The following is a 27550-nucleotide window of genomic DNA, read 5'->3' as shown; positions in this document are numbered from 1 at the left end:
ATGAACAGAAAGTAGGTATGATTTTTCGGCCTCGAAGTATTTTCCCCATGCGGCAGGCGTGTCGTTTCGTTTGGCGGTACGAAACAATCGTTTCTTTTTGTTTTCGAGTCGTTTTAAGTGCTCGGTAAACCATGGTTTATTGCGATTAGTATGAAAGGTAATCCTTGGTACGAACATATTAGTGAGATGATTTAATTTGTTCTTGAATATCAGCCAGTTTTCATGGATTGAGTGAGTGTGAAATGCGAATACGTATTCAGGAAAAAAGGTGTTAAGTTCTTCAGTTATTGCATTATAGTTACTCTTATCGTAGAGGTGTATCGTTTTATCGGATGTCTGTTTTTGAGTCGAGGTAAATGAGAATAAAGCGTGCATGACTTTGTGATCGCTGATTTCAGGAAGGTAATTGATGGATGATACATTCTCGGGGCTGCTTGTTAGTATCAGGTCGAGTGTGTTTGCTGATTCTCGTGAGACACGGGTTGGTTGGGAAATTAATTGAGTGAGGTTAAAATTTAAACAGACATCGATGAAGTTCTTCGCCTCTGCATGACACGTTATTGTGGAACTAGCTATGTTCTGCCAATCAATATCCGGGTAGTTAAAATCACCAAAAAGAAGAATACGGGCATTTGGATATGTGAAAACAAGTTTATGAAGGATGTTGTTCAGATGACGTGGGAAGTCTGGACTAGTCTGGGGGGGGGGGGGGGGGGGGGGGCTGTAGCAAACGCCAAGCAGAACTGTTACGGGGGGAGCGCGACAGATGAGCCATATGGCTTCAATGTCGGATGCGACGTCAACAACAGAGCATGATATACCTCGATGAATGGCAACGAGAACACCGCCCCCCCCGTTTGCCTTTCCGATCGTTTCGATACACTTCGAAGTTGGGTAAATCGGTCAAAATTTCCGCATCCGTTACGTCACTATTTAGCCAAGTTTCTGTTAGTATTAGTATGTTGCTTCCGGATGACGATATGATGTTTGATATGAGTTCGCGCTTTGGAAGAAGACTACGGATGTTAATGAATATTATCGAAAACGAGAGAACATTGTGCGGTGGAGCGGGTCGACGATTTGTTAAAGTTTTGTGACGGGGCAATTGCTATGCTATTTCCTTAACGGTTTGGGATGATGCGTCAAATACATAGCGTTTTGAGCCGATGTGCAGGGTTTTGAAGCGCAAGGAGTACTTGTTAGAATTGGCTTTGGCAAACACTAGTAACTGTTTACGCGCGTGTCGAACGGTGCGGGAAAAGTCCTCTCCAATACTGTAGTTTGTGTCTTTTAATTTACGGCCATTTGATAACAGTGCGTCTTTGGTTTTATGAGATAGGAATTTTACGATTACGGGACGAGTTCGGTCGGCTGAATGATTTCCGAGGCGATGCGCTCTTTCAATGTCGTTAGGTTACAAGGTTATATCAAGATTATTGCGGAAAACATCAATGACTAGTTTTTCTGACTCAGCCCACGTTTCAGCGCTAGCAGGGTCAGGGATGCCATAGAAAATGAGGTTATTCCGACGTGATTGGTTTTCCGCGTCATCCAGGCGTGTTTCTAGTTCTTCAATCTTTTTAGCTTGGTTGATTGTGGTTGACTGCATTATTTCAATATCGTTTCTGAGGTGAAGAAGTGTTTGGTAATGCGCTTCGAGATCGGCCATTCGTTTGTCTAGGCTTGCTATGGTTTGATCTGTTGTGTTCAGCTGTGTTTTGAGGCCCTGTATTTCCGTAATCAACAGGGTCTGTCCCGCGTTTAGCTTCTGTAGTTCAGTGAGTACAGCAGCGTTTCCCTCAGGACCAGGGTTAGTCTCAACGTCACCTGATAGCATGAGCAAGGAATGAATTACGTGAGCACACTCAACGGCAATGGCGACACAGCAGTGCGGGCTCAGAAACTGCACCAAAATATAATTACTGGATTTTTTAGCGAAGAGGGCATACGATGTATTGACCTGCATCGCAAAGGTAAGCGGATTAGGTGGCTGCGCTGTGGTGCAGTCACCGAGCCCACGAAGCGGTGTCAGCGGGTGAAGCTCTTTTATACACGTTGGCATTGTTGCTGATGTCGATGTGGCCACCCATGGTACTGTGATTTCCGGTGTGTGCAGCTCCTCTGGCGGCACATCCAGTAGGGACTGTTGCGGTTGCGGTTCGGTGACTCCTATCCTGGCCTAGATTGCTCATTGCACAAAATGAAATAACCTGCTTAAAATTAAAACAACAGAACCGCTTGCTTATATTATAACCTCACATATGCCTACCCGCTGCCCGCAATGCTAGGTTAGCACTTTTTATACAGAGTACACCGCAGAAGAAAAGAAAAATGCAACACTCCTGATTCATGCATGCGCAGCGGGCAAGAAAAGAACTAGACGCTGCTGCAAAGCAGGGAATCTGCTAATGCAAGCAGCAACAGTCATTTCATTCAAACCGAGGAGTAAAGGAATGGGTTAAAATTAAATGCGGTCTTTGCCTTGGCAGGTCAATGGTTTCATTGATACTACAGGACTCTCAGAAACAGAGAAACATCGGTATTGCAGAACCAACCACCATGCAACAATGCTTAGCACATTTCAAAGAACTGAAATAAGCCTTTTTATTGTAGCTTTGAATCTGTGCAGGAATGGTACTGTCGTGACCACACAAATGTGAAAGGATAAGTGGGCCAGGAAACTAAGCCGATCACCGGGGAAGGTGCAAATATGCGTCTATATGTCAGCAAATAAATTTTTGTTCGTGTAAAATGTAAGGAGGATTAATGAAATCTGGGAAGCGTTCTACACTGTCGATACACAGCTGATTGTGCTCGCCATCGCCGTAATTCAGCATACAAGTAATCATGTCCGTAGCAAGCAGTCACAGGCAAATGAAGGTAGCAGGGTGCATGTACATTCTGAGATCTCCTTCTCAAGGCTTCGAAATTGTGTTGTTAAACAAACTGGTGCGGCTGTCCCAGGGAGGGCTGCTCAACAACCGCTTAACACCAGTAAACAGAGTTCACGAGCTGCTCTGCGACAATAGCATTGTGCACACATCCACTTTCGTACCGCTGATCTTCTGATAAAAAGGTACCGTGAGCAAAATCAACAACAAACAGTGTCACGGTTCATGAGGCGCATCAAGATAACCTAATTTTTCTGATTACAATGGAAACCAAGATCCCACTTCAACTTCACATTGCCAAGAATTTGTCAAAGCAAAAAGAAAAAAAATCAATGGGAAAGATGTTCTTAATATATATATATATATATATATATATATATATATATATATATATATATATATATATATATATATATATATTTCATCAAGACTGGTTATGCCCAACTTGTACTGTGGACAGTTTTTACCCCGTAAGCTGCTGTCAGTTTTTTTTGGTTAACATAGAGTGGAATGCTCATTGAAAAGTAGACCCATGAGTTAACACATATTAGCGATTTTACGCTGTGAACTAGCCGTGATTTAAATGCGGCAATGATTCTTGTTCATAATCGCGTAATAACAAGTTGTCACAACCTAAACCTAAATGGCTAGAGGAAGTGTTCACTCATCCATTCATCGCGCCAATATTTATTGCAAACAAATGTAAGCACAGCCGGCAGGAAATAAAAATAAATGACGCCCCCGAACATACATCTTCACTGCACACCGATGTTCTCACACAAGTCACACAGTGCCGCCGGCCACTCGTAACCCGAGCACCCATAATCACATGTACTGATTGCAGCACCAAGACGCGAAAGGATGGCGGCGTTGCTTTTGTCGCCGCAGAAAACAGTCCGGCGGCCGTGCAGCCAAGATCGTGTCACGTCGCGCACACGGCAGTACTCGAGCACAGTTCCCGCACGAATCGCGATCAAAATGGTAATGGATACGTAGCGGAAATAACTTCGTGTGGTCTCGATCACTGTAACCATCGCAACGAATGGGACTAGCTGCGCAACGCCATGATCATTTTAGCATTCGAAAAGCACTGCGCCCGCCGTGAGCTTTCGCAGGTACACATTTCGCTGCCTTGACGTAAAAGCACTCGCTCCGATCGCAATCCCGTTCACTACGCGGACACTTGTCACTGTGCTATGCAGCTCATGCACGCACAAGAAATTCACCGTGGGCAGCTGTTACTCGCCGCTGTCCGTGATGATCCTCGCAGGAATTACGAACGCTTGCAACAACCACAAAAAGCTCGAAATAAATACTTCGTGACATCGCCACTGCACAGGTCTTGCATCGGTTTGAAGAGCGCTCTGTCAACTCCGTCAGCGTAGATGATTACAGAGTTCAACTAGTGGAACTGTCGCTCGCCATTGCTGAACGCGGGGATGTTTGCAGTCGCTCTGAACACTGGTAACATCAAGATGGGCCAATATAATGTGCTTCGCGACATCGCTGCCACTGCCCATCGCGCTCCCGAGTTCAGACGACGGACGGCCATCTTGCCCCGGCAGGGGAGATCCGAGGCGGAGGGGCACGAGACGTCACTGACGTCACGGGAAAAGCAGCCAATAGCTGCAATCCGGTCGCCGGTCGGAGACACTTGTCCGCCAGAAAGTTGAAGTTGACCAACTTTCCATCCGTTTCTCGGACGAGGCGGATACGCCGGGCGCACTCGCGAAGCGGACCTGGCGGAAGGGGCTTCGAAACGATCGTACAACGGCGCTAACAGTCGTGCTACCTGGCAAGCATATCACACAGGAGCGCGTTCTTCCGTCTCGTCAAGGAAACACATCCTCCCCGTCGAATGAGTGTTACTCAGTCCTTGTGTGCCTCTAACGGGTGTAGGAGTTGAATCGGACGCCTTATTGTCGTGCGACCTGGCAAGCGTATCCCACAGGAGCGCGTTCTTGTCTCGTCTAGGAAACACATCCTCCCCGTCGAATGAGTGTTAACTCATTCCTTTTGTTCCTCTAACGGGTGTAGGAGTTGAATCGGACGCCTTACTCTCGTGCGACCTGGCAAGCGTATCACACAGGAGCGCGTTCTTCCGTCACGTCTAGGAAACACATTCTCCCCGATTTAATGGTGTTTACTCAGTCATTTTGTGCCTCTAACGGGTGTAGGAGTTGAATCGGACGCCTTACTCTCGTGCGACCTGGCAAGCGTATCACACAGGAGCGCGTTCTCCCGTCTCGTCTAGGAAACACATCCTCCCCGCCGAATGAGTGTTAACTCACTCCTTTTGTGCCTCTAACGGGTGTAGGAGTTGAATCGGACGCCTTACTGTCGTGCCACCTGGCAAGCGTACCACACAGGAGCGCGTTCTTCGGTCTCGTCTAGGAAACACATCCTCCCGCAGAATGAGTGTTAAATCATTCCATTTGTGTCCGTAACTGGTGTAGGAGTTGAATCGGATTCCTAACTGTCGTGCGACCTGGCAAGCGTATCGCACAGGAGCGCGTTCTTCCGTCTCGTCAAGGAAACACATCCTCCCCAGAATGAGTGTTAACTCATTCCTTTTGTGCCTCTAACGGGTGTAGGAGTTGATTCGGACGGCTAAGGGTGTTCCACCTGGCAAGCGTATCACACAGGAGCGCGTTCTTCCGTCTCGTCGAAAAAACACATCCTCCCCGCCGGAATGAGTGTTAACTCATTCCTTTTGTGCCTTTAACGCGTGTAGGAGTTGAATCAGACGCCTAAGGGTCGTCGTACGATCGTTTCGGAGCGGTTTCCGCCAGGTCCACTTCGGAAGCGATCCGCCAGTTTTCGGCCGCCAGGCGGACGTGAAGCGGAAAGGTGTTGTACGATCACTTTGGCGCTTTCGAGCGAGGCGGATGGTCCCAGAAATCCGATTGGCGCGCCCGGCAGTGCCTGTCGTCTAATCGCGTGCGGCGGTACAGGCATGCATGCTTGTAGAAAAATACGCAGATATCTTTAAGTAGAAATAGCCCGTATTAATTGAGGCGTACTCGAGACATCCGTTCCGTCAACGCTTTTTTTCTGCCGCAGGATTTTCGTGGAAGGTACAATCGTGGGCGGCTGTGATATGTGTGGGAAACGACATGTGGACTATTTATATCCAAGAGACCGAAAAACTCGTCACATCGCGATCGCGAACTCTTCCTCGTTCGATCGCGATGTGTTCACAACGGTCGACTATTTGCCAAAATAACAGAGGGCTGCCTACTCTGAAAGTTACGCTACCCTCAGGATTTCAGAACAACGGCGCGATTCTTATTGCGAATTCTCGATAGGGTCATGCCACAGTACAGGCTGCTATCAACTAACCGTAATTATAACCGGGATAATCACATTTTTCAAATAGTTAAGATTACATACTTAACATTTTCAGTCATTTATTCAAAATTGCACACTGCAGCGTGTTTGCACTGCTGACAGAGAAAAAAAATAATGGCACTTGTAGCCGTTCCTAAGGGCCTGTCACACTAGCCCGACACGACGCCGATGCAGACGCGACAACGACATCGATGATCGGCCGACCGGGTCGGCAGACCGTGTCTGTGGCAGACCAAGCTGTCACACTAGGCCGCCAACGGCACCAACGCGTCCGATGACCAGATGTCTTCGTAGTGTGACGTGCTTTGACGCCCGCGACGCCGACCGTGCCGACACGAGATCGGTCGCCGAGCTAAAACATTCACCAGACACGAACACGATTCCGCTTTAGTGCTGTTTGTTCAAGTTCATAACAAGCTCTGAGATAGGTGAATGTCCAAAAAGTGTCATTACTAAGAATCGTTGGCCAATGCCAAGGTGCCGGTTGAAGTGATGACTACGATACAAGCAAATTTTTGAAATTGAAATTGAAATTGAACTTTATTCCGTCGAGGCAGAAAGGGACTCGAACAAAAGTGAAAACATATCACTTGACGTGGTTCGAGCCCCCAATTTCAGCCGCCTGCTGCTGCTGCTTCGTGCGGCTCGCCTGACGTCTGTTAGATCCGCTGCTGAAGGCGTCGCGGAAATCGAGCATAACTTTATTTTATTATGGGACAAGCTGGCAGTAAAATGATGACTAGAGAAGTCTCTTTGTTACGGCGCAAAGCGCCCCGAGCTGCGGCATTGATGCGAAACCAGCTAGGCTTAGCGACGAGCACGGCAGACGGGAAGCAGCGCAGTTCGTCGCACTGGCGCTCCCGCAGGCGGTGTCGTTGACGAAAGCGCGGCTGTTGTGCAGGCAGGCTGTCGTTGCTCGAATATAGCAGGCGGCCTTTCTGATAGCATGGCTGTTTTGTCTTTTTTGGTGCGAACGTGAAGTAATCCAAGCCTGCTCGTCGGCAGGCGAGACTGGATCCCGTCCGCCGCAGTAATAAAAATCAGCTTAAGATTGTTTTTGACGTAAGCAATAAACGCTGAGACAGAGAAATGTGCCAAATGTATCATTCCTGAGGATCGTTGATCAACACCGAGTTGCTGGTAAAAGCAACAACTCTGATACGAGCAAAATTTCTCGCGAGAATCGCCTCGCAAGCTGCCGCTGGCCCGCCGTTGCGGTCCGGCTCGCCTGTCGCCCGCAGCGGCCCGCTGCTCCGTAGCCGAAGGTGTCGCGGAAATTGACCATAATTTTAGTTTACGGTGAGATTATACTGTTAACAGCAAAGCGATATTAAGAGATATTATAGCGCAGGCTACTCGCGAAGCGGCGTCCGCTGCGCCAGGCAGCAGCGCAGTTCGTCGCTTGGCGCGACCGCAGGCGGTGCCGTTGCCAAAATCTCGCTACTAGCGCAAGCATGCTTTGTCGCTGCTCGTGTATAGCGGGCGGTCTTTCTGATAATATTGCTACGCTACTAACTACTCTAGTGGCGCCATACAGCGGCTAAACTGCATTTCCTGGCAGTTGGCAAGCCTTGAGTCATCTCGGGGCTAGATGCTTCGTCTTCATCATCTCTCGTGCTGCCTGCTTCCTTGCGCGCTCCAACGTCTTGCGCGTCTAATTAAAGCAAGTAAACCAGCCCTGCTTACGTCAACCGTTTCTCAGTGACATATTTGGTGGAGGTGCGGGGTAGCGACCCATGTACGCTGACCTCGAGGACACCTTTGACGTCAGCTCTCAACGCGTGGCTACAACACCAGTCCACAAGGCGAGCCGCCGCCTGCGAGGCCTACAACCCGAGTTCGGCCAACTGACAGCGCCGGTAAGGGCCATGACATCCACCGCGGCTAGCCAGACAAGTCAGCACTCCGGGAATGCCCCGCCATTTGTCCTTCACGCACCTCGATCGTCGCCACCGTTCCACGGGGACAGGTTCGAGGACGTCGAAGACTGGTTGGCCAGCTTTGACCGAGTGGCGGGTTTCAATGAGTGGGACGGCGAGCGCAAGCTGCGCAACGTCTACTTTGCGCTGCAGGACTCGGCCAAAACGTGGTTTGAGAAACCACGAAGCTTCCTTTACCACCTGGGAGGCTTTTCGTCAGGAGCTGCTAGCGACATTTACCAGCAGCGAAAGAAAAGAGAAAGCTGAAATCGCCCTGCGCTCGAGATCACAGCAGCCGAACGAGGGCGTCGCGATGTTCATCGAGGACATGACCCGACTGTTCAATCGGGCCGACCCTGCTATGCCCGAAGCCTAGAAGGTACGCCACTTAATGCGTGGCGTAAAAGAGCAGCTGTTTGCCGGACTGGTCCGTGACCCGCCACGAACAGTGTCCGAATTAACCAAGGAGGCAATGGGTATCGAGCGCTCTTTACAGGAACGGGTCGCCCACTACGGACGTCAGGCTACTGTAGCAGCCGCTTCCCAGTCCCAGTACACGCCTACGTCGCTGCCCGCCGAGGACCTTCGGGAGCTTGTAAGAAGCCTTGTGCTCGAGGAACTGGCGAAACTTCGCTTTGAAGCTCCACAGGTCAGCGTCGCTGCCGTTACGGACGTGGTCCGCGAAGAAATCCGACGAGTTGTGCAGCCACCCCCAGCTCCACACCCGGCGCCCTCCGTTATGACGTACAGCGAGGCGCTACGAAGTCCCGGGCCAGCGATGCGAGCCTTTTCTCCCATCGCTCCTGTGCAATACCTGCAGGAGCCAATCGCAACAGCACCCTCCATGCCGCAGGAGTTCAGGCCCCCCGTGAGAAAAGCGCACGTTTGGCGTACGCCAAACAATCGGCCGCTCTGTTACCACTGCGGAGAGCCCGGTCACATCCTCCGCCATTGCCCCTACCGCAGGATGGGTTTAAGGGGTTTTCACCTGACGCACCTCGACCACGCTACGGTGAAAGACCACGGGATATCGAACAGTAATTGGCTGATAACGTGCAATCTTCGACTTCGCAGCGACGCCAGTCCCGATCGCCATCCCCAAGGCGGTTCTCTTCGCCCGGCCGCCCGTCATCCTCTGGCCAGTTCAGAGGTACGTCCCCACGTCGGGAAAACTGAAGACGGCGTACTCCGGGGGTAGGGCTGCCGCTACTGGACAGAGTCAAGAGCCTACACCCGACGATTCGCCGCGACGCTCCGACCGACGACGACCTGACCCGACGACCTCGACGACGCGCTGCGACCGACTGGCCTCCACCGAAATTCCGGTATCCGCCGAAAACCACGACGTTACCGCATTTGTGGATACCGGGGCCGATTTTTCGGTAATGAGCAGACGGTTAGCCACGGTTTTGAGGAAGGTTCTGACCCCTTGGTCTTGGCCGCAGATCCGGACAGCTGGTAGCCACGTGGTAACTCCGATCGGTGTCTGCACTTCGCGAATCTAGATCCGCGGCGTTACTTTCCCTGGTTGCTTTGCTGTGTTACCCGAATGCTCCAAAGACCTCATACTCGGTTTGGATTTCCTTCAAAAGCACGGTGCCGTTATCAACCTCCAGGAGCTAATCGTGTCGTTTTCCACCCAAGGTTCTGTCGACGACAATACCGAGCCACGCAGGGCTAAGTTATGCATCTGTGACGACCACGTTTTGATCCCATCAAGATCCAGCATGTTTGTTACTGTAGAGTGCGATAACAGCACCAAAATTCGTGGCATCGCTGAAACCAACATGTCGCTGCTCCTTGGTCGGCAAGTCTGTGTTGCTCGAGGAATTGTTGAACTGAACAAGGGCTGAACCGAACTCTTGGTGACCAATTTTGGTTGTGAACCTCAGTGTTTGCCTGGCAGAACAGCTATTGCGTATTTCGAGGAACTCAGCGAATTCGCGGGACAGCACGCTTTGTCCGGAGCCCCGGCATCAGTGGAAGAACCGTCCACTCCCATAAACACTGACGTGAACCCAAAACTCCCAACTAACCACAAACGCTGCTTGGAAAGCGTTATCCAGTCTTTTTTCGACTGCTTTGCCTCGACCTCCAAGGTTAGGCAGACACCGCTCACAAAGCACCGAATTATAGTTGACGCCAACCAACGGCCGTTATGTCAGCCGCCCTACCGCATCTCTTCGAAGGAGCGCGATGCCATTCGCCGCCAAGTTCAAGAAATGCTCAAGGACGACGTGATACAGCCGCCGACGAGCCCGTGGGCGTCGCCTGTTGCTCTAGTGGCAAAGAAAGATGGAACCTTACGGTTCTGCGTTGATTACAGACGTTTAAACAAAGTCACTAAAAAGGATGTTTATCCTCTCCCGCGTATTGATGACTCCCTGGACCGGCTGCGCCACGCCAAGTACTTCTCATCGCTAGATTTACGAAGCGGCTATTGGCAAATCGAGGTGGACTAACGCGACCGGGAAAAGACCGCCTTTATTACACCGGACGGTTTGTACGAATTCCGGGTGCTCCCTTTCGGCCTGTGCTCGGCTCCTGCAACCTTCCAGAGGATGATGGACACCGTTCTTGCCGATCTCAAATGGTAATCCTGTCTCGTGTACTTGGATGACGTTGTCATCTTTTCTGACACGTTCGAAGAGCACCTGAGACGCCTGCGCGCCGTGTTCGAAGCAATTCGGTCGGCCGGTCTTTCCCTGAAGCCCGAAAAGTGTCATTTCGCTTTCGAAGAGTTGAAGTTTCTGGGCCAAGTCGTGAGCGCTAAAGGGGTTAGCCCAGACCGTGATAAGACCGCTGCCATGGCTGCTTTTCCTGTGCCCACCGATAAGCGCAGTGTGCGCCGCTTTCTGGGTCTCTGTGCCTATTATCGGCGTTTTGTGCAGAACTTCTCCCAGATCGCTGAGCCCCTCACGCGACTCACGAAAGATTCCGAACCATTCTTCTGGGCTCTGGAGCAACAGCAAGCCTTTGAAGACCTCCGCACTCGTCTGCAAAGTACGCCCATCCTTGGACACTTCGACGAGTCAGCCGACACTGAACTACACACAGACGCCAGCAACATCGGCCTCGGTGCGGTCCTTGTGCAGTGGCAGGATGGTCTCGAACGCGTAGTCGCATACGCGAGCCGCACCTGTCACGATCTGAGGCGAACTATTCCACCACCGAGAAAGAATGCCTGGCCATTGTGTGGGCAGTAACAAAATTTCGCCCGTACCTATATGGCCGTCCTTTCAGGGTCGTCATTAACCACCACTCGCTGTGTTGGCTGGCGAACCTGAAAGATCCCTCGGGAAGGCTTGCACGCTCGAGTTTTCGACTTCAGGAATTCGATGTCACCATCGTCTATAGGTCTGGTAGGAAGCACAGTGATGCCGACTGTTTGTCTCGTGCTCCTATCGAGAACAACCGAGCTGACCCGGACGACGATTCTGTTTTTCTTGGTGCCATCTCCACGTCCATCCTCATTCAACATCAAAGGGACGACAGCGAACTACGGCCCCTCATTGAGTATCAAGAAGGAAGCGCTCAGTCTCCCCCGCGAATCTTTTCGCGCGGGCTGTCGTCGTTCTGTTTACGTGACGGCGTCCTGTATAAGAAAAACTACAGTCCAACAGAAGCTGTCTATCTACTCGTCGTGCCTACGGCCCTTCGCGACGAAGTCTTGCAGGCGAGCCATGATGACCCATCTTCTGGTCACCTGGGTTTTTGTCGAACTTTGGCACGAATACGGCAAAAATACTACTGGCCAAGGGTTGCTGCAGTTGTAAAACGTTACGTAAGAACTTGCCGCGAGTGCCAGCGTCGCAAGACGCCACCGACTGAACCAGCCGGCCTACTCCAGCCTATTGATCCGCCTCAGGTTCCCTTCCACCAAGTTGGCATGGACATACTCGGCCCATTTCCGGAGTCCTCTCTGGGTAACCGCTACATTGTGATCGCCACCGACTACCTCAGACGATACTGTGAGACTAAAGCTCTTCCCCGTGGTACTGCTGACGAAATTGCGAACTTTTTCATTTAAAACATTGTGATTCGTCACGGTGCACCCACCATCGTTTTAACTGACAGGGGAACAGCGTTCACCTCGGCCCTTACGCAGGAGGTTATGCGCCTAAGCGGCACCAGTCACCGCAAAACAACCGCTTACCACCCTCAAACGAACGGCCTCACCGAACGGCTCAACAAGACGATCGCCGACATGATTGCTATGTATTTCGACGCGGACCACCGGAACTGGGGCGCCATACTCCGTTACGTCACCTTTGCTTATATTACTGCGGTCCAGGAAACGACACGCTTCACCCCATTTCGTTTAGTACATGGTCGCGAAGCCACAACCATGCTGGATGCAATGCTGCTTCCAGCTAGCGCTACCCCCTCTGTTATGGGTGCTGCCCAATTTGTTCGTTACGCTGAGGCCGCCCTCCAACTCGCTCGACAGCGCATCCGGCACCAGCAAGTTCACGACGCTCAGCGATACAACCTCCGGCACCGAAATGTGCGTTACCTGCCCGGCGAACAAGTCTGGGTGTGGAGCCCAATCCGCATGAGGGGACGCTCTGAGAAGCTTCTACGCAGATACTTTGTCCCCTACGAGGTGCTCCGCCAGCTCAGTCAAGTTACCTACGAAGTTCTCCCCCAAGGAAAAGTTCGTTCTTCTAGACGGCCGACGTCCGAAGTTGTCCATGTCGCTCGGATGAAGCCGTACCATGCCCGCTAGCCCCTCGCGCGTGTCTACACCACACGCCAGACACGTGCGACTACCCTTGTGGTCCTGCCTGCAATTGCTACCACACCGAGTCGGTGTCTTCAAGAGAGGGGGAGCAATGCTACGCTACTAACTACTCTAGACGAAGACCTAGTGGGTGGCTACGTGTCTGCTTCTAGGTCTGTGTTTTCGCTTTTCGCTGTCTTCTCGCGTGTGGCGTGGGTCGGACAGTGCCCTCCGTGAGACCAAATGCTGACGACGCCCCTGCGGAGAAATTCCCGGCACGGCGGGCGCATTCTCAAGTGAGAAAACCCAACCGGAACCCTCAGGGCCAAGCTAGGCTTAGCTCGGCGCTGCCGAGCGAGGCCGCGCTACGCGTCTGCATGGATTCTGCGTTGTCGACGACGGCTACGCGGATACCCGCTGTGTTGCCACCTGACGCAGCCTCCACATCCACGCAATTGTCAGCGCCTCTGGGCCTCCAGCCTGCGCCATCTTCCGATGCTACGACTTTGGCCTGTGACATGGACTGCTCTACCGCCTCCGTGCCCGTGGCACTCCCTCAAGAAACTGTGCCTGTCGCGCCAGTTCAGTATTCCCACCAAGGGCCATCACCAGCGTCTGAGCCTCCTCCACAGATGCCTCCCGTGAGTCAAGGCTCTCTTCCGCCTGCTGCGAACTCGTTCCGCGTTACCATCAAGCCTACATTGCGCTTTGATATCACTGCCATGCCTGCCCGGAATGTTCAAGCCACAATTGACCATGCCCTTGGCTCTTCGAACTACTGCGGGTTTGTCGTCCATCGCCCATCGAACACCATCACGGTAAACTTGTCATCCTTGATGAACGCCCAGAAACTTTGCGCAGTTACGCGGATCCTCCTGGATGACTGCAAGCATGTCCCGGTGCAAATATATTTTGCATCTGGTCCTGACACACTCCGATGCATGGTTTATCATGTCGACAGCACGAGCCCTCCCGAGGAGGTGCGCGCAAATATTCGCTGCTCAACTCATGTTGTACTGCAAGCACGGCCTATGGGTCGCCGGGGCTCATACCTGCTCATCCTGCAAGGCCCGTTGACTCTCCCGAAGCACCTTACCTACTACGGTGCGATCGTCAAACTACAGCCCTTCCGACCTCGTCACATTTTTTGCTATCACTGCCACAAAGAAGGACATATGCAAAATACCTACCCTAATCCAGCAGCTGTAGCCGACATGAATGAACCAACAGCTCATTGTGCCCTGTGCAAATCGCCGGACCATGACATTCGCTCCCCCGCTTGTCCAAAGAAGAAGCAAGCGAAGAAGTTTCACAAGTCGCCTGCAAAAATGGACGTTCCTACAAGTAATCGCTTTGCAGCTCTCGCATGTGACGACAACGACTTCCATGAACTTCCTTTATCTGAGCCTGCTGCTCACCATACATCTCCTCGCCAGCATACATATGCACAAGCGGCTCACCTTCCCGGATCAAATGGTACGCCAAAACGTCCAGTGCATCCATCACATGTGGATACCACAGATGAAGACACAGCTTTAGACAATGCAATCGCGGAGGCTCGCCGCCGACTAGACGAACTCACCCAGCGCCGGGAACAGCGTCGTTCCCACTCCTCTCGAAGAATTCTAATAACTCGGGAGTAGTCATCAGAGGAATCACCTCGAGTAAGCACTGGGCCACAATCAGGTGCCGACCACCTGTTAGCCGTGACTACCCCGACAGTGGATAAGATATTAGCGCTGATGAAGCAGGTGACATCCCTCATCGTGGAAGCTCTTCGGCCTCGTCATGGATAGCGCATCATCATCGGTGGCGGTGCAGTGAAACTGTCGAGGTTTCGCTAATAAGGCATCTGAAGTGAACATCCGCCTTCGCGACGGAAAGCTGAGGGCATGGGCGTTCCTACTGCAAGAGCATAATGCACTCCCACGCCTTTCAGGTTTCTGCGCATACCATTCACCATCTATCCCTGATCGCCGTTGCACCGCCTCCTCCCTCAGCCCAGGTAAATCTGCAATTTATATTCACAGTTCAGTTCCGCACACACCACTCGACCTTTCACGGTGGTGCAACACACGTCAAGAGGTTGTCGCCCTTCTCGTAAAGCCTGCACGCACACCCCTTATTCTAGTTTCTTTTTATAGTCGTCCTGGCTCCGCATCTCCCAATCTGGGATGGGTTCGTTTTCTACGTTCTACCAACTCGGGTATCCCTATTCTAGTTGGTGGTGACTTCAACGGCGCACACACTGCGTGGGGTTACCCATCGGATTTCTCAAGGGGTTCACACATCCAAGGGAGCTTTTCAGATCATTCCTTTCAACTTTTAAACCACCCGAATACTTCTACCCGCCCACGAGGTGGCCTGATTTGACTTGGTGGTTAGGCCCCGGTAACCCTCGTTGGGCTGTTTATTCTTATACTTGGGGTAGCGATCACAGCCCTATTTTTATCTCCCTCACGCCTACGCGTCTACGAAAAATACGCCGGACTGTACGAATAACATCATGGGATTCTGTACGCGCAGACAATCATTTATCTACTTTCAACCCCTCTTCAGCATTGTCTACTCTATCTGCTGTTCTCGCTACTCACACTATTACTACTACTGTAAATGAAGACGACCCAAACCCGGACGTACATCTCTTGAATCTGTGGGCTCTTCGTCGCCAGGCGGATCTTTACGCTACTCGTCACCCCAATGACCCTTCGGCTTTTCCTATTCTTCCCCGCGCTACCGCACGGGCGCGGCGCTATGCAAAGCGGCTAGGCAGGCAACGCTGGGCTGCATGGTGTGCCCGCCTGTCCTCTACGCAGGGCAATCGACATCTTTGGAGAGTGTTTCACGCCATGGAGCGCCCTTATCAGGTTGCAGGTTACACAGAGAGCATTCGCCTCGCGCTAAATGTGGATGAGGACACATTTGCACAACAAGCGGCCCGTCAATTTTTTCCAAACCATGACTGCACCGCTGCGTCTCCACCTGACTTATCGGTAACAGAGCCCCCCGATGGGATTACTTCTGACCTCACCATGGCAGAGCTACTGGCCTCCATTGACCGTTTAAAAACTACTACTACTCCCGGGCACGACGGCATACCTAACTCCTTATTCCGTAACTTGGAAGGGAGGGCTTTGGAAACCCTACTTGATACCTTTAACGAAGTGTGGCTTTCTGGCGTCATGCCGGGATACTGGAAGCATTCTATTGTGGTTCCAATACCCAAGTCAGGTCAGCCTCCAGTATCTCTCTCGGCCCTTCGTCCAATTTCCCTTACCCCTACCATCTGCAAGCTTTATGAAAACATTCTAGCCGCACGCTTATCATGGTGGCTGGAATCCCATGATTGTTACCCAGATTCCCAAATTGGTTTCCGCCCACTAATTGGAACGGAGGACGGCCTTGATACTTTGGCTGCTGACGTGCTTGACCACTCTCCACAGAGTCACCTTGTACGAACCGTAATCGCTACCGACATAACAAAGGCATATGATAACATCCTTCACTCTGCCATTCTTGCCTCCCTTCAAACTCTTGGTCTCCCTCACCGGTTCCTCCTCTCCATTCACGCCTTTTTAGCAAATCGAACCTTCAGCGTCCGTGTCCACGGAAAGCCCTTTGGTAATTTCACTTCCAATAGAGGAGTGCCGCAGGGCTCCGTTCTCGCCCCCACATTATTTATTGTGGCTTTAATTCCTCTCGTTCGAGCCCTAGAGGCCATCCCTTCTATCCGCGTTCTTGCATATGCCGATGATATCACCTTGTGGTGCTGTCATCCAGATGCGTCTATTCATCAGTCGGTCCTTCAACACGCGCTGGATGTATTGACATCTCGCCTCCCCCCTCTGGGTCTAACACTCTCTTCTACTAAATCATGTTTCATTCGAATTGGAAATAAAGCCGCCTTACGGAAAGCTCCCCCTTTAAATTTTACGGTACATAATTCTCTGATTCCTCAGGTAGAAACTGTTCGTATTCTTGGTCTTCTCCACCATACACCTGGGACTGGCACCCCGTGGCTGACAGCCACCCGTAAATCGGCTCACGCTACTCTAGGTCTGATTCGTCGCATAGCTATGCGCTCTGGTGGCGCACGTGCTCATACGGCCCGCCAGCTTGTGCGCTCTATCCTTCAGCCACGGATAGTATATCAGGCTCAATTTCAACGTCTCACCCGCTGACAGTGGGACGCCCTTGAAGCTATCAATCGTGAGGCTATGCGCGCCATAACATATCTGCCTCGTTTAACACCCATACCTGTGCTACAGGGGTTCGCCTAACTTAATACACTCAGTGAAATCATCGACCAACGGGTGGCAAATAGAGCTCGAAAACAGTCTCTCAAACTTCGTCGTTTGAAGACACTTCCACCGTGGTCCTATTGCCAGCTCACTGACAATCGCCCCACTGTTTCCCCGTCGGTATCAGCAGAGTATCTGCCTGAAGGGTGCATATTATACACGGATGCATCTCATTCTGCAGAGAGGGGAGTTACTGCTGTGTATAGTCCATCTCATCCGCATCTCAACTCTCGCGCGACGTATACTGCGGATACGTGCACTCCCCTGGCATTGGAACTTCAAGCCATTTACAATGCCACTGCTTCCCTTCCGCTCGTTCCAACATTCAATACAGTTCACATTTACACCGACTCCCGCGCCGCCCTTAAACAGCTGAAGGCTGTTCGACGAACGTTCCAGATTTCACAATCTATTCATGTGCTCTGCGCAAAGTATCCATGTCCAGTGCGCATACACTGGATTCGCGGCCATGCCCAGGATCCACATAACATTCAAGCGGATGCTATGACTCACCTTCATACATTAGACGATCCGCCACCTTCCCCTCTTCCCCCAGATCCGTTACTGTCCCACGTTTCCGATTCTGAAGTTCTGCGCCAGCTAACACGCGCTCTAATTCCTCCGTGTTCGCACCCTCTCCCCCGTAGTCTTACTCGGCAGGAGGAGGTATCCGTGCGCCGGATTCGGGCAGGGGCGGCTCTGACACCATCTGTCCGTCATCGGTGGCGTGCCAAAGATCTGCCACTACCTGACAGGTGCCCTCACTGTGGCGCTGCAGCGGACATATGTGATGTGCGGCACTTGTTGTGGACGTGCCCAGCGACGGCTGCCATCAGAAAACGGCTCCTCAGGGAGGTGGGCCTGCGGTGGAACCGCGAAAGTGACTTCGTGAAGTGGACAATGGACAACCGTTTCATTAACAACCTCTGCGACTACCTCAGCGCAACGGTTCTTCACTCCTTCTTTTAACTTTCAATCCCGTGCGTTCCTTCCCTCCCTTTCCTTTTTCAACTTATGCCTCATGGCACACTTCTCGAATAAAAAAAAAACTACTCTAGTGGCGCCATACAGCGGCTAAACTGCATTTCCTGGCAGTTGGCAAGCCTTGAGTCATCTCGGGGCTAGATGCTTCGTCTTCATCATCTTTCGTGCTGCCTGCTGCCTTGCGCGTTCCAACGTCTTGCGCGTCTAATTAAAGCAAGTAAACCAGCCCTGCTTACGTCAACCGTTTCTCAGTGACATATATAGCGGGCGATCTTTCTGATAATATGGCTATTTTTTTCTTTTATGGTGCGAACTTCAACACCAAGCCAAGCAGTAATCAGACCGCTGCGAGTGGCAAAGCGTACGCTTTGAGCTCGAGTGCTTGAGTCGAGCGGCGTAGCGATGCTTGCTGCTCTGTGTGTCCCTGCTTGCAGTGGGGCTGCGATTCGCAAGAAGCGACCGGTGCAGCGCGCCGGCCGAGTTTTCGCACATGGTTCGTCTGCTTTTTACTTCTGTCGCGAGTGTCACACAGATGAGTGCTTCTTATCAGCACCTCTGAAAACAGCGAAATGCTGTGTTCTCTATGGCGTCGTGGGTATAGCAGTAGCTTCGCATTCCAAAGGTTTCTAGTTCGAATCCGAATGGTCAAAATTTTTTTTATCTTTTTATTATCTTAGTTTTAAATAATCTCTCCCACCTTGTGTACCCGCGAGCGACTGGATTTATTTTTCGAGCGATGCCTTTCTGACCCAGCAATAAGTGCCGCTCAGTGCTGGGCTGCACTCAATCTAGGTTCATAATCACGAGTGTTAAGAGTTTGTTTTACTATGGTTGGATTTATTTAAAACAGTTAAATATGAAGCGTCCCGGCCCATGAATTTCGCATAGCAGGAAATGACAAAAGAAGAGTGAGAACGAGAAAGGGCCAAGTCGGAGGGAGGTCTCGCACGTTGTCTCGCTAGTGTGACATGGGAGTTGGCGAACCATCGGCCAGCTGTCGTCTTGTGGGAGACGTGGCGTCGCCGCCGACAGGCGGCCGACTTTTTTCGTCGGCGTAGTGTGACATAGAGCCAGACATCACGATGACATGGTTCTGGCAGACCGAATGGGCCGACTGTTGGCCTGTATTTTGCACAGTTGTTGTCATTTTAATATGTAAACAACCCCCCCCCCCCCCCCAACTACCTACAGTCAGCTGACTGCTAATGCAAAAGACATGCTTATCTATTCAATATATAGGTTTTGTGTGTGTGAATTGTGTATGCATTAAAATTCACATTTTAGCACACGGCTGTCAAACACACTCAAATGCACATAAGAAATTATGATTTTTCTAGTTGTTTGGAAGAGGTAAATTCAGTTCTAATTAAAGCAATTCTACATGTTACAGAACAGGGACAAAGTAACAATAGTGACTTATTTTTGTTGTTTTTCAGTCCATTATTAAAGCCAAAATAGAAATAGCACTGTGTGGCTGCCAAGGGCCTTAGATATGCATCACTTGGCTGTAGTGCAAGGCGCTTTGTTCTCCACAGAAACAGCGGGCCATCAGGTAGTCCTTTAGCATATCTTCATGAGCTGATATTGCCGTTGCACAAGTCTGACTACAGTATTGAAAACAAGTATGGGAAGTTCTGCTGAAGGCCATGTCATTGTTGCCATGTACAAAATAAGCTGGCATATACTCTGTGCAACTCCAAAGCATTCTCTAATGTCTCTGTGAGTGGAAAACAAAGTGGGTGCTTTTGTATTGCATAAAAGTCTACACATGTCTTTCTATTACTATAAACATAATGAGATGTGGGAGCCAATAAAGTGGATTACAGGTAGAGGAAATGCAAGAACCAATTTGGAGGGTTTACATTGCAATGGCTCCTGGCTTAGGCTGGGAAAGAATACTTTGTACAGTCGGGGAAACAAGATTCAATGACCCTCTAATCTAGTTATCTCGAGCAAACACCAACATCTCAAGCAGAATTTGTAAACTTGGATTTCCAGTATGAGGTCTATGATATTGCACAATAAAACGAAATAAAAATTGAGCCATTTAAGTGTGTGACAGGCATATATGCGTATGTTCTCTGATACAACATTAAAGCAATGTTTAAGAGTTATTTTCACTCATTAGTAAAGTGTAGACTGATTGAATGTAAAGGTGACCAGTTCACAATGTAGCTAAGAAAAGTGAGCATTGCTTACTGTTAACTGATGTTTATACCACTCAACATGTGTTCAGTTTTAGAGTGTGGTATTAGTTGCCGACAATCAACATTTTCAGCAAAATATACCTATTTCATTGCCAGCCTGATTTTCAAAGAAAGAAATTAATTGAGGCATGGATAGGCATCAGAAAGTTGGAAAAGACTGATTTTGAAGTTAGGCCGAAGAAAGCCGAAAAAAAAACATGAAAGCAGTGATGACTTTCGTCTTTACTTTTGCCTCTTTGCTGCAAATTGAAGTTGAAGGCTTTTGTGTTCAAGATGAACCAACAGCTCTGTTAAGACTGTCCTGAATATTTAAAAGTGTCACGCATAAACATGCATTCGTAGCATTCTCACCGAGCCATGTTATGAAGGCGGTGTGTTGCTAAGCTGAAGAGACGATAAGAGAGAGAAACCAAGAAAACTCTGACCTAGATAGGTACAATAGTACATGCTTAGCTTTTGAGTGCAAGGGTTCAGTTGGCTAGACCTAGCTTGTGCACAGTGTGCAAGTTAGCGTAAATGCAACTGTATGCCGTCCGACAAAACTATTGTGTAAATCTGCCCCAGTATTATACCCCTGTCACACGGGCACTTTCGATCCTCATTGAACTCGATCTGCATCGAGATTTTCGAGCACGCTCGAAACATCCGGTGCTACACGGGCATTTTCAATGCTCATTGAGAAGTTTCCCTCATGTGTGTTAGGTGGCGCCAAATGTTGCACCGACAGCCATTACATAGTGATGTCTGGCAACACTGTGGAGTCGGGGACAGCGCCAGCCAAATCCGTAGCCAAATCGGTACATCTGCTAAAGTGTACTAAAAAAAACTAGTACACTTTACATCTGCGTGTCTGCGTCAAGTTTGTGCTGTGCGATGGAACCCGAGGGTCCGCAACGCCTCCGTGATTCCTGAATAGACTGCGGCGTTTCCCTTCTGGCGCCGCAAATCATCTAGGCGGTCTTGCCAGCAGCCGATGAGAGCTGCTTGTTGTAGAAAACTAACTGATTTAGCTTTCGTTTCTAATGACAGTAGACTGTTATCGTTTATGTAACTTCGTTTATTGCAAGAAACAAGAAACAATCAAACTGTTCGTTAGGAGGGGAGCAAGAGCTCGAAAAGTTACATGCTTATCGTTGGGGCTCCCCGCTCGTTCTGCCCTTTTCCCTTGCCCCTCCAAAGCTCTCTGCTGGTCTCAACCTTTGGCCCTCTCCCTCGGGTTCCCAGAGTCCCGTCGCCCGAGGGGAGCCGCCGCAGGCCATAAACAAGCGAGAGGTGTCTGGGTTTCGTCTCATGAAGCGTATTTGAGAAAATCACATGCAAAGGACACGCAGGTTAAACACGAAAAGAAAACGAAGTTTCAACACTGCCCCGCCGAATGAGCTTGCTCATTCTACGTTTCTGCAAACTCTAATGGGTACAATGACTGAACAGGGCGTCGCAAATTCTTCCCCTGCGGCATCCTGACCTCACAAGAACGAACCTTGCCGTCTCGCCCAGGAAACACGGCAGCGATAACTCCTGTTCTCCAGAGCAGTCGCGGTTGATTCTCTCGAACCAAGACAACCTCTCCGACTCGGGGAGTCACGGCTTTGGGTTGTTTAAAGGCAAAGGCCGAGCGTAGCTGCCCCAAGTATTCTCGCCGCCATGTCTGCCAGAAAAGATTCAGCATTCGCCCTCGCTTCTTCCAGAGCGCCCGGAGCGAAGCGGCGGACGCCTCGATGGCTCGTGTTTCAGGCGAAGGCAGAGCCGTCAAGCGTCTTCCCGCCAGGAAACTGGACGGTGTGAGCGGCGCACCGTCTTTAGGGTCCTCATATGTGTACGTGAGGGGCCTAGAATTTATTACTGCCTCAACCTCAGCCAGGATTGTTGACAGCTCAATGGTGTCTAGGCACTGACGTCCGACCGTTTTTCTCAGCGCGCTTTTCACGCTACGGACCAGCCTCTCGTAGAATCCGCCCCACCACGGTGCACGCTCCGCTATAAATTTCCATTCTATGCCGGAGTTGGCAAAATGGTTCTGAGTTTCAGGGTGCCACAGGAGCTTCCACAAAATGCCCATATCTTTTGAGGCTCGTTTGAACGAAAGAGCGTTGTCAGAGTAAATGGTTCGGCACAAGCCTCTGCGCGACACAAAACGGCGGAATGCCTGTAAGAATCGCTCTGTGCTCATGTCCGCAACAAGCTCAAGATGCACCGCCCGCGTCACAGCACATGTAAACAGCACGATGTACGATTTCACGGTCCGACTGTTCTCCCTCACCAGGAGGGGACCGGCAAAGTCGAGGCCGACGACCTGAAACGGGTCCGCTTGGGACGTCCGGTCAGGTGGAAGGAGCCCTGTTGCTGCGTCGAAGTGCGAGGCACTGTGCCGCTTACATACCACACACGATCTCACAACACTTTTCACAAGCTGACGCCCCCGCACAATCCAGTACTTGTCTCGTAATAGCACAAGTGTGTCTCTTGCACCTGCGTGAAGCAGCTGTCGATGTGCTTGGTGCACCAGCAGCGATGTGTAGCGATGCTTCTTGGGGAGCACAATCGGGTGTCGTTCGTCGAGTGTCGTCTCTGTGGAGCAGATTCGCCCTTTTATCCTCAGTAGGCCGTTTTCATCTGTCCACAGGGCGAATTCTTTCAAGGCGGAGTCGTTTGGGATGCGGCTGCGTTTCTTTGTGCTTTCCAGTTCCGCAGAAAATGCCGACTTCTGAACCCTTCTCACCCAAAATCCTTTCGCATGATCGATTTCTGCAGCAGTCAAAGGTCCCGAGATCCTGTCAGAAGATCGCAGATTTCGCACGAACCGGAAAATCCAAGCTGTTACTCGGTTCACTCTAGATGCAGAGCTAAAATCTTCCAGATCCAGCAACTCATCTTCTTTATCGCTGGTGGAATTTAAGACACCAACCTCCCTTTTCTTCTCCAGTTCTTCAGCCGTGAAGTCGCCTGGTTGTGATTCAACCGGCCATACGTCAGCTCGACCTGTTATCCACTGCGGCCCGTTCCACCATAGCTCGCTGGTTTTCAGTTGAGTGCTTGTCAATCCCCTGGTCATGAGGTCAGCCGGATTGGATTTTCCGGGGCAAAATCGCCACGTCGCGGTCTCGCTGTTTTGTTGGATTTCCGCGACGCGGTTCCTCACAAATTCCTTCCAGCGTGCTGCGTTTCCTCGAATCCAGCTCAGTGTGATCATAGAATCGGTCCAGAGGAAAACCTTGTCAAACTTCATATCAAGATTCGACCTCACGAACTGGTAGAGTCTTGACGCAAGTAAGGCTGCCAATAGTTCTAGCCTTGCCAAGGTGACCGCTTTCAAGGGGGCTACACGACATTTGGCTAGCATGAAGGCGGAAGTTCTTTCTCCTGTAGAATTCTCGGTACAGAGGTAGACCACGGCGCCGTAAGCCTTCGGGCTGGCATCTGCGAACACGTGCAAAGTTCGACTCTGTGGGTGCCCTTTGGCGTTGGCTTCATACCTTCTTGGGATGGTGACCTCATGTAGCGAACGTAATTCTTCGCACCACTTGATCCACTGCCTTAGGAGATGGTCTGGAAGTGGCTGATCCCATGCGATGTTTTCCTTCCAAATCTCCTGAAACAGCTCTTTCGCTCTCACTGTATACGGCGATAGAATTCCTAGGGGGTCGTAGAGCCGCGCGGTCGTTTGTAGGACAAATCGCTTGGTATTCTTTTGCGCCTTTGAAAATTCAATGACAGAGTCGGGAGAAAATGTCAGTTGGTCTTCCCTTGGTTTCCAACTTAAACCTAGCACTTTCAGCAAATTAGCCGGTTGTCCAAGGGGCATTTCATTGGGGATCTCCTGACAAAACAGTTCGTTCATCTTTGTGCTGTTAGAACCCCACTTGTGCAGTCGCATTGAAGCAGCCCGAAAGATGCGACTTGCCTCGTCGTATATCTTCGCTCCTTCCTCATCGTCCTGTGCGCCGCAAAGCAGATCATCCACATAAATGCAGCTTTTCAATACATTTGTCGTTGCTGGAAATTCATCCTTCATTGTTTCAAGGTGGTGCTGAAGCGTTGCTGCCAGGAGAAACGGGCTCGATGTGGTTCCGAAGGGTATTCTGGTCATTCTGAGTCTTTTGATCTCTGGCAATGGCCTGCCTTCTACAGGGCTCTCGGCGAACCATAGAAACCTTAGCGCATCGCGGTCCTCTGGCGCTACACTTATTTGAAGAAATGCCTTTTCGACATCAGCGACGAGCGCGACATTATGTCGCCGAAAGTTCAGCAGGAGCCGAACGAGGTCAGGATTTAAATTCGGACCACACTCGAGGTTTTCGTTCAGGGATTTAGCCTGAGCACTGTGTGATGAGGCATCGAAAGCTATCCTCAGTTTGGTAGTCGTGCTGCTTTGCCGCAGTACGGGTTGATGGGGCATGTAGTACACTCGCTGAGAGTCGCCGCAAAGTGTGTCTGTTGCCCTCTCTGCTATGCCTTCGTCAGTTAAGCGCCGCATTTCAGAGTCATAATCTCTCATGAGACTCGGGTTCCTGCTTAACCGCTTCGTTAAATACCGAAGGCGATTCTCCGCTAATCCGCGGTTGTCAGACATTTCCACTTCGTCTTTCCAAGGAAGCTTTACTTCGTAGCGATCGTGGATCTTCTTGATATTTTTAGAGAAAACCTCCAGGGCTTGGGAGTCTGAATTTTCGGTCGATGTGTCTGACGCACCAGTGTTTTCCAACTCCCAGAACCTCTTTAGAATCGGAGCGGTTTCTCGATCAGCCATGGTCGTTCTCATGACAATAGTATGTGTGCAAATTGTCCCTTGACATTTGGACAGGACTTGGCCCTGAACTGCCCATCCAAATACCGTCTCGATGGCAGTCAGTTTGTTGGGCAGCTTTCTCACCTTCCCAGTGATGCATTCCCAATACTGATCGGAGCCAATCAACACATCAATCGGTGTGTCGTCGTTAAGAGCCGAATCATCACCCAAAGGAAGCATCAGCTCTCGAAGTGTTTCTCTGATCAGTTCGTTGGGGCAGGGGATACTCTGTTCACATATGGAAGGTGTTTCTAGGGCTTCGATTTTGTACTGCGCTTTTGGGTCGTCTCGTCGGAAGAGGCACACTTCAACTCGCCTGAATGTGCGTCTGGTCTGCCCTCCTCCAAATACTCCCACCGACAGTAACTCTGTCCCGAGCAATTTGCACCCAAGTTTCCTGGAGCAGTCTTCTGTTATAAATGTTCTCTGACTGCCGCTATCGAAGAGAACTCGAGAAATCTTTCTTGCTTTCGTCCCTTTGTTCAACGCTGTAATGGTAGGCATTAGGACTGTGCGGCGAGTAGGGTCCTTTTCTGCCCCTGAGGCGTGCAGGCTTACTGGCTGTACCCCTTCTTCGGCCGACCGTGCGTTCTTGGCTTCGTTGAGAGTAGGGTCGCACATCGCTGTCGCATGTCTGCGTTTACATCTCTTGCAACTGAGTTTAACCTTGCATTGCCTCGAACGGTGTCCATGCTTCGTGCAACGAAAGCATCCGCCTTTTGCTGTGAGGACTGCCTTCCTTTCGTTTACAGTCATCTTCGACTCGCACTCTTGGCTCTCATGTGTCTTTGAGTCGCAGAACACGCATTGCATGCAGATGGCTGCATCGTGCAGGGCTGAGGCCGAAGAAGGGCGAGCGTGCCCTCGATGCTTTCGTGCCTTGTGCCCATCAAAGTGAGAAGCAGGCTTACCATGTGCGTCGTCGGGCCGGTCCTCTAGCGTCCTCTCGCGGCTTTCTAGCTCGAAGCGGAAGAATCTGAGCAGGGAATGCAGTGGCGTCAGCTGTGAGCTGTCCGACGACGATGTCGTTGAACCTGAATCGTCGACCACCGCCGGCGTCGCTTCCTCTTGGTTCTCAGCATGTGAACGATGATAGTCCAAGATCAATTCTTTCGGGAGAGTGCGGAGAAGGACAGGATAGAGCATCGCCTGGTAGCCATCGTCCTCGATGCCCAGAGCCTTCAGCCCCCGCATGTGAACCTGTATCTCATCGTAAAGCCCTCTCAAGGCTCGCACATTCCTTGCAGAGAACACCGGTTTCACGTCGATTAGGCCCTGCATGTGATCCTGAACCAACGCTTCAGGGTTTCCGAATCGTTGTCGCAAGATGTCGACCGCGTCGCTGTAGCAATCACCTGATGCCTGCAGTCCAGCAATTGCAGTCACGGCCTCTCCGGTCAGCAGCGTCTTCAAGTAATTCAGGCGGTCGATGTTAGAAAGTTCCGTATTTTTGTGGACTGCCACCTCGAATTGTTCCCAGAATGGCTGCCAGTTTTTCCTTTTGCCATCGAATTTTGTTAGTTCTAGTTTCGGTAATTTGATTCTTTGAGCCGCGGAAGCGCTACCAACGGGAGCTTGAAATCGGATTTCCTTGTCTTTGCTTGCTTGTTCAGTTTGCTCTTTCTTCAGGTTTAGTCGGCAAATGCAAGTAGCAATCTTGTCACCATACTCGATGACTTGCTCGAATTCAGCCTCCGCTTCGTCATCTTTGACATTTGGCTCGATTGCCGCATCTACGTCGTTGAGTTGTTGTTTGACCAATCGTAGACGTTCAAGAAGCACGCTCACCTTTTCGTTGGTGGGTGCTTCCTCGGCAGCGAGGATGTCGTCCGTTTCTTTAGTCAGCCGTGTAGCTTGACTTCTGACGGCCTTCCTCTTTTTCTTCAGAACATCAATGTTGATGTCGTTGGCACGTTGAGTCGTTGGGTCCGGTCAATGTCCCTGTTTAATCCGTTCCCGGGTTTCGGCACCAAAGTTTTGTTGTAGAAAACTAACTGATTTAGCTTTCGTTTCTAATGACAGTAGACTGTTATCGTTTATGTCACTTCGTTTATTGCAAGAAACAAGAAACAATCAAACTGTTCGTTAGGAGGGGAGCAAGAGCTCGAAAAGTTACATGCTTATCGTTGGGGCTCCCCGCTCGTTCTGCCCTTTTCCCTTGCCCCTCCAGAGCTCTCTGCTGGTCTCAACCTTTGGCCCTCTCCCTCGGGTTCCCAGAGTCCCGTCGCCCGAGGGGAGCCGCCGCAGGCCATAAACAAGCGAGAGGTGTCTGGGTTTCGTCTCATGAAGCGTATTTGAGAAAATCACATGCAAAGGACACGCAGGTTAAACACGAAAAGAAAACGAAGTTTCAACACTGCTGTCTCGCGCTCGCTCCACAGCTTGCGC

At 50.8% G+C, this 27550-nt stretch overlaps 1 long non-coding RNA gene and 1 pseudogene across 1 annotated transcript in view; both read right to left on the bottom strand.

Annotated features, from left to right (window-relative positions):
* The window catches only part of LOC144127813 (uncharacterized), a 90513-nt gene that overhangs the window by 51882 nt on the left and 11081 nt on the right, over nt 1-27550 (bottom strand). The gene's annotated exons all lie outside the window — the stretch shown is intronic.
* LOC144127632 (uncharacterized) lies at nt 1109-26356 on the bottom strand (annotated as a pseudogene).

Source organism: Amblyomma americanum, chromosome 4 (assembly GCF_052857255.1).
Source record: "Amblyomma americanum isolate KBUSLIRL-KWMA chromosome 4, ASM5285725v1, whole genome shotgun sequence".
In the NCBI taxonomy this organism is placed as follows: Eukaryota; Metazoa; Arthropoda; class Arachnida; order Ixodida; family Ixodidae; genus Amblyomma; species Amblyomma americanum.
The sequence above is the reverse complement of the archived record's forward strand: the minus strand, read 5'-3'. Positions and strand labels throughout refer to the sequence as shown.